Genomic DNA, 6,321 nt, shown 5'->3' with positions numbered 1-6,321 from the left:
GGGAGGAGGGGCTGTGATTAGGATGTAAAGTGAATAAGTAAATAAATTAAGGAAAACAGCAACAAAAAGAAATAGGATTAATTCAAATTTATTCAAGAATATTGGTTATTTTCATTAAGTCCTGTAGTATTATGTATATGAATATAAAACTCCTTTCATCAAAGCCAGAAAGGGAGCACAAAACTGTCCTTTAAATCATTGAAGACCTGTAGCTCCAGTGAGCCTCACACTAGGTTCTCACGAAATCTACCACCCCCATTCCAAGAGCCTATGTCTGATAAAGCTGGTGTGAGAAAAAGAGACAATCCTTTCCCTCTGCTGGGATAATCAAGAGTTTTGGCTGGACCTTTGAGTACACATTGGGATAGTGAGGAGCCTGGCAAAAAGCATGGATTATGGTAAGGAACTTAGTGATTTGGCCTGTGACCCTCCAGCACAATGTTCTGCAGGTACAGTTGGAGATGACATTTTTCATTGGAAAGCCACAATTATGGGATTTAATGACAGCTCATGTCAAGGTAGTGTATTCTTTTTGACAATTCGTTTTCCTATAGACTATCCCTTCAACCCACCTAAGGTTGCATTTACAACAAAAATTTATCATCTAAATATTAACAGTAATGGCAACATTTGTCTTGACATTCTCAGATCACAGTGTCTCCTGTTTTAACTATTTCTAAAGTTCTTTTATCCATTTGTTTACTGCTATTTGATCTGAACCCAGATGACCTCCTAGTGCCAGAGATCGCACAGATCTAAAACAGACAGAGATAAATACAATAGAATATCTTAGGAATGGACTCAGAAGTATACCATGTGATGCTACCTTAAAGTCAGAATAACCTGCATTATAGCTGAAATAAACTTTAAATTCCTGTTTCTTTTTTGACCTCATGTTTAATTTTATTTTTTGTTTATCTTCATTCATTCACATGGTTATCTGAGAAGACTTAAGTTCTTCTAGCTTTGGACAATAACTGCTTTTAGAAACTGTAAAGTAGTTACAAGAGAACACTTGCCCAAGATTCAGACTTTCTTTTTAAAGCTGGAGTATGTCCAGATACCTAGGTAGCTGAGGATGGCTTTGTCTACCATCAGTGGAAGGGGAGGCCCTTGGTCCTGTGGAGGTTTGATGCCCTAGCATAGGGGGATGCTGGAGCAATGAGGACGGAGAGGGTAGGTATATGGGCGCACCCTCATAGAGGCAAAGGGAAGAGGGGAGAAGGAAGATGTGGGATAGGGGTTAGTGGAGGGGTAATCGGGAAGTAAGAAATCATTTGAGATGTAAATGGATAGAATGATTAATAAAATATATATAAAACTGGAGCATGTATATTATGCGACCAATGTCTTCACTCCAACTTGCTTATAAGAGTAAACCAATCCTCACGGCTCTAACATGCTGAAGAAGCCATCTGAGGGGGGAGGGAGATGAATGCTCAGCTGTCACATCAAAGGGAGCAGCATCATTCCAGCAGCATCCGTTCTTGTTTAAACCTTCCACTGTTAGAGATTTGAGGTTACATGATATACTTTATGCTCATAACTGATATAGTTAGAGAATTGATATTGAATTATAACCAACCCCATCAGCAGAACAGAAAATGTGATGTAGTTTATGCATGTCGGTAAAGGAATGACCTGTTCTTGTTCTACAGAATGGAAATTGTAAGTCATGCCTCTTTGTATTCCAAAATAGGGTCTCAAACACTGTGTAATTTTCATTTAAATTGTTAGGAGGGTTGGAGCTACTAGTTATTCTATCTTCCAATACTGTTTAATATAGCACTGAATAAATGATGCAAGTTGTCAATGGATGAATGATCAACTAATAGCTCTCCCCTTGTAATTGATTTCTTTTTCTACAATAAAGTTACATAAACTAATGAGTTAGCTGCCTGGATTAATCAGTATGGGAAACAGTCCTTTGTAAATGCAAAGCTGTTTTTGTGTATAGTGTTGGGATTTGCTTCATTGTTTGACTTCAAATAATGATGTAAAGTTCAAAGGAGTGAATATGTTCTCATGTTCAGTTAAAGTGCACAATCTATTACAAGCTGACATATTGCTTGATCTGATTTATACAGAATTATTAAGCTATTCAAATAGTGTGGCTTTAATATGCTGCACATGATTCTGGTAATCCTAGAGTTTATAAATGGTATTGGGATCCAGCAGCTTTGAAATATGTGTATGGAGTTCAAGAAATTTGTTTTCCAGGTGCATTCTCTTGTAACTAAACTTTCTTCATCTTGTACACTTAGCTGAAATACATATACACATACACATATATATATGTTGGAGATTGGTTATAATGCTTTGAATTAATCAGGAATCTGCCTGTCCAAACACTGAAGGTCCTTGTCCCCAATTTTTTTATTTTGATCGACAACTAAAGAGCCAAGAGCCAATGTCTGGGCAGAGAGAGAGAGGCAGAACTTTTAGATTTGCCTAGGCTAGTAACTGGAAGAGAAGAAGAGAGAAATAGCCATAACATGGAAGAAGAAAGACAAGATCCAAAGGCCCACTGACTAGTGAGAATCAGGGAAAATAACCCTACAGGCCACTTCCCCAATTGTGTTTGGGATAGCAAAGATAAAATATAGATTTTAAAAGATGTTGACTCAGGAGTAGGATTGTTTGAGAAGAGGATTGTTTGCTAGCAGCGGGAAGGATTAGAAACACCCAACTATTAAGATAGCCAACCCATATTTAAATTAACTGGTGTGTGTGTGTGTGTGTGTGTGTGTGTTTCATTCATGAATCCAGATAGCTGTTGGGCGGGTGCATGTGTGCGACCCATTGGGAGCATAAAGTGGTTAGCTAAACACACCACTACGTTATTATTATTATTATTATCATCATCATCATCGTCATCATCACCATTACTTAAGAGTAATAATGGGTCAAAATTTACCAAAATAAAGTACTGTTTTGATGTGCGGAAAAAATGCTTTAATCAAGGTAATCATTTGTAGAAAGTTGTGGAGGTACATAATTCGTTATATCATATTTGTAAATTGAGTTTATGCTTTTCAGCAACTCCACCTGTCCAGGGTGACATCTTCCCCTATGATTGTGAACGTGGGTTATAATTAATTGTACCAGAGATAGAAGGGCTTATTTATTTATATCTCCCTGGAGGAATGCCCTCTCTCTCTCTCTCTCTCTCTCTCTCTCTCTCTCTCTCTCTCACACACACACACACACACACACACAAAAAATGAAAATCTGTTTATTTGAAGGAAATCTTTCTGCCAAAAAGAGCGTTGAATTATGGAAGATCAGAAATACAATTTTTGTTGGAAATTAGTGTTTCTATAGCATGTATATATTCAAGTTCTTACTTTATTTTTTTTGGTTTGGTTTGGTTTGGTTTTTCGAGTCAGGGTTTCTCTGTGTAGCCCTGGCTGTCCTGGAACTCACTCTGTAGACCAGGCTAGCCTCGAACTCTCAAACTCAGAAATCCGCCTGCCTCTGCCTCCCAAGTGCTGGGATTAAAGGCGTGCGCCACCACCGCCCGGCATCTGATAGATCTTATATTCACTTTTTCTCTGATAATTCTTGAACCTTCAGAACTTTAATGTTGCTCTTGTGCTACCATGAGAGGATACAGATAGTCTGTTGCTCATGAGCTGAATGACTGGCACTTAATCTTTCTCTCCTAAGTCTCTGATATGAAAAACTTAAGAAGAGGTAGATTTGAATGGGCAAAAAATGCAGAGTTTGAGATATATTGGAGTTTCAGGTTTGGTAGGTATGGGAGGGAGACACAGTGGTCCTCTGCTGGGCATGAATTCTCACTGTCTCTTTGAATGCCTTGTTGATCACCTGGGGTACTTAGAACAAATCAGAGCTCACTCTTCTGGCTTGCCACTTAAATAACTCTTACAAGCATACACCTCAAAATCACTTTTTGAGATTTTGAAGGTTTAGGCTAAATGTGAGCTGTTAGGACAACTCAACCAATACACTGTAGAAATTGGTTTCATTAGCATACAATTAGCATGAAAGGAAAAGAAAACCTCTAGAAGCACTTTGAAAGCTAGAAGTATCTATTTAGATAAAATGGGAACTAGAAAATATATGAATAACTAACATTGAATTATCCTCATTCTATTATTACTATTTGCCTATCTTTCTCATTTAGATGTCTGTGTATCCATAATTTCTACAAGCACATAATAGCAATCACAAAATGACTGCATGCCAGGCAGTTATTACTCTGACTTAAATAGATTTTAATAAAATGAGATTAAAATCTTTAAAAACCAAAAACTACAAAGGGCTCAACTAATTCAGAACATTCATACACAGTAAGTATGATGATTTATATTGATTATAAAGGTGACAGGATCTAGAATCACCTTGGAGACAAATGTCTGGGGAAATCTGTGAAGGGTTTTCTATATAAGATTAATGCAGGTGAGATCCCTTCTCACTGTCCAACTAGAGAAAAATGAGAAAAGGGAGTGAGTGAGCATCAGTATTCACCTCTCATTGCTTCCTGCTAGATGACCACCTGGGCTCTTGTTCTTTCCTTGCATACTAAGTTTCTTCCCTGTCATGATGGAATGTATCACCTAAAACTGTGAGCTGTAATAAACCATTCTTCCCTTAAACTGCTTCTCGTTAGATATTTTGTCATAGCAATAAGAAAAATCACCAATACAGAAAATTGGTATAGAGAAATAGTTTTGATGCTGTGATAAGCTTCACTGTGGGAAATGTGGGAAAGTTTGAGATTTGGACTACAAAAGTCCCTCAGATTCTATAAGCAGTCCTTAATAGTCTGTTCCGGTCAAAGGCTGAAAGTCCAGAAGTTCAACATAAATACTGACGGTGGAGGTGTAGCTAGTGAGATGTCAAAGGGGATTGAAGACTGTATTAAGAACCAGCCTAGAAGCCATTTGTATGATATCCTTGACATTAATCTGTCTATAATCTGTGCCCTGGGAATTTTAACAAAGTTAAATACAGGAATAATGGACTAATCTGTTTGGCAGAGGAAATATAGCAAGAAAACCAGCATAGCATGTTATTGCTCACTACCCTTATTAAGGTCTCCAGGAGGAAGAAAAAAGGACACAAGTGGGGCACAAAGATAGAAAAAATGTGGATTGTAGGGTCAAGGGTCCTGCGTCTGCTCTGCCACAGAGCTCTGTCACTTGGGGAGGCAGAATGAGGGAGTTTGACCATGCTTACCTCATGCCATCGTTGGGTGGGTGTTGGGCCTGTATGAAAGCCCAGGGACCCTGCTCGAGGATGGGACAGCACACTCTGAGATGTGGGACAGCCCAGCCAGAGCTGGCTCTGGGTTCCCTAAGGCTCTTGGACATTCAGGCGCAGCTGGAAGTCCCTGAAGAACTAAGAACTGAATCCAGGCCCAAGGGCTGGATTTAGCCCAGGGCTGAGGAAAAGGGGAGAGTCTTAGGCTGGTCCCACAAGGAGAGTCCTTGGCTTGACGGGCACAGCTTAAGCATGGTGGTAGTTGTGGCTGAGAACGCAGAGAAGCCTTCTATGGGAGACTACAGATTGGCTCTATAGGTGAAGGCCTTCTCCATGGCTCCCCATGTCAGATCCTGATGAAAAGAGACAGTCCATTATTGTCGTGGTAGAAAATGGATGCGCCCACGCCTGGTCCTTTTGGCTGGGGCAGACACCTAGCTGGTCTGCTCCTGTGGAAACACCTTATCCTGAGCCATCCTAGGGGAGCCACTACACTCAGAGCAGCTGGATTTCAGGATCCCAGAGGTGGCCTGAGGCGCAGCAGTTCTTCCACCCAGGAGCTTAGAATCACAGAGACATCTGGACTCTGAGGAGTTCTGACACAAGCAAGATAACTGGAAAGACAGACTCCAGTCAGACACAGTGAGCACAGGTAACACTAGTGTTAACCAGATGACAAAAGGCAAGTGCAAGAACACAAGCAACAGAAAACAAAGTTACTTGGCATCATCAGAACCCAGTTCTCCCACCACAGCAAGCCCTGGACATCCCATCACACTGGAAAAGCAGGATTCAGAATTAAAATCACTTCTCATGATGATGATAGAGGATTTTAAGAAGGACATAAGTTAAAGTTTAAAGAAGTACAGGAGAACACAGGTAAACAGGTAGAAGCCCTTAAAGAGGAAACCCAAAAATCCTTTAAAAAATTGCAAGAAAACACAACCAAACAGGTGAAGGAATTGAACAAAACCATCCAGGATCTAAAAATGGAAGTAAAAACGATAAAGAAATCAGAAAGGGAGACTACCCTGGAGATAGAAAATGTAGGAAAGAGATTAAGAGTCATAGACACAAGCATCACCAACAGAA

The 6,321-nt window shown here is 39.7% G+C and overlaps 1 pseudogene; it reads left to right on the top strand.

Annotated features, from left to right (window-relative positions):
* The first annotated feature begins 388 nt into the window (after nt 1–388).
* LOC114636183 lies at nt 389–820 on the top strand (annotated as a pseudogene).
* The last annotated feature ends 5,501 nt before the right edge of the window (nt 821–6,321 follow it).

This window comes from Grammomys surdaster, unplaced genomic scaffold, assembly GCF_004785775.1.
Source record: "Grammomys surdaster isolate TR1022 unplaced genomic scaffold, NIH_TR_1.0 122871, whole genome shotgun sequence".
Lineage (NCBI taxonomy): Eukaryota > Metazoa > Chordata > Mammalia > Rodentia > Muridae > Grammomys > Grammomys surdaster.
This window is presented reverse-complemented; position numbering and strand designations above follow the sequence as displayed.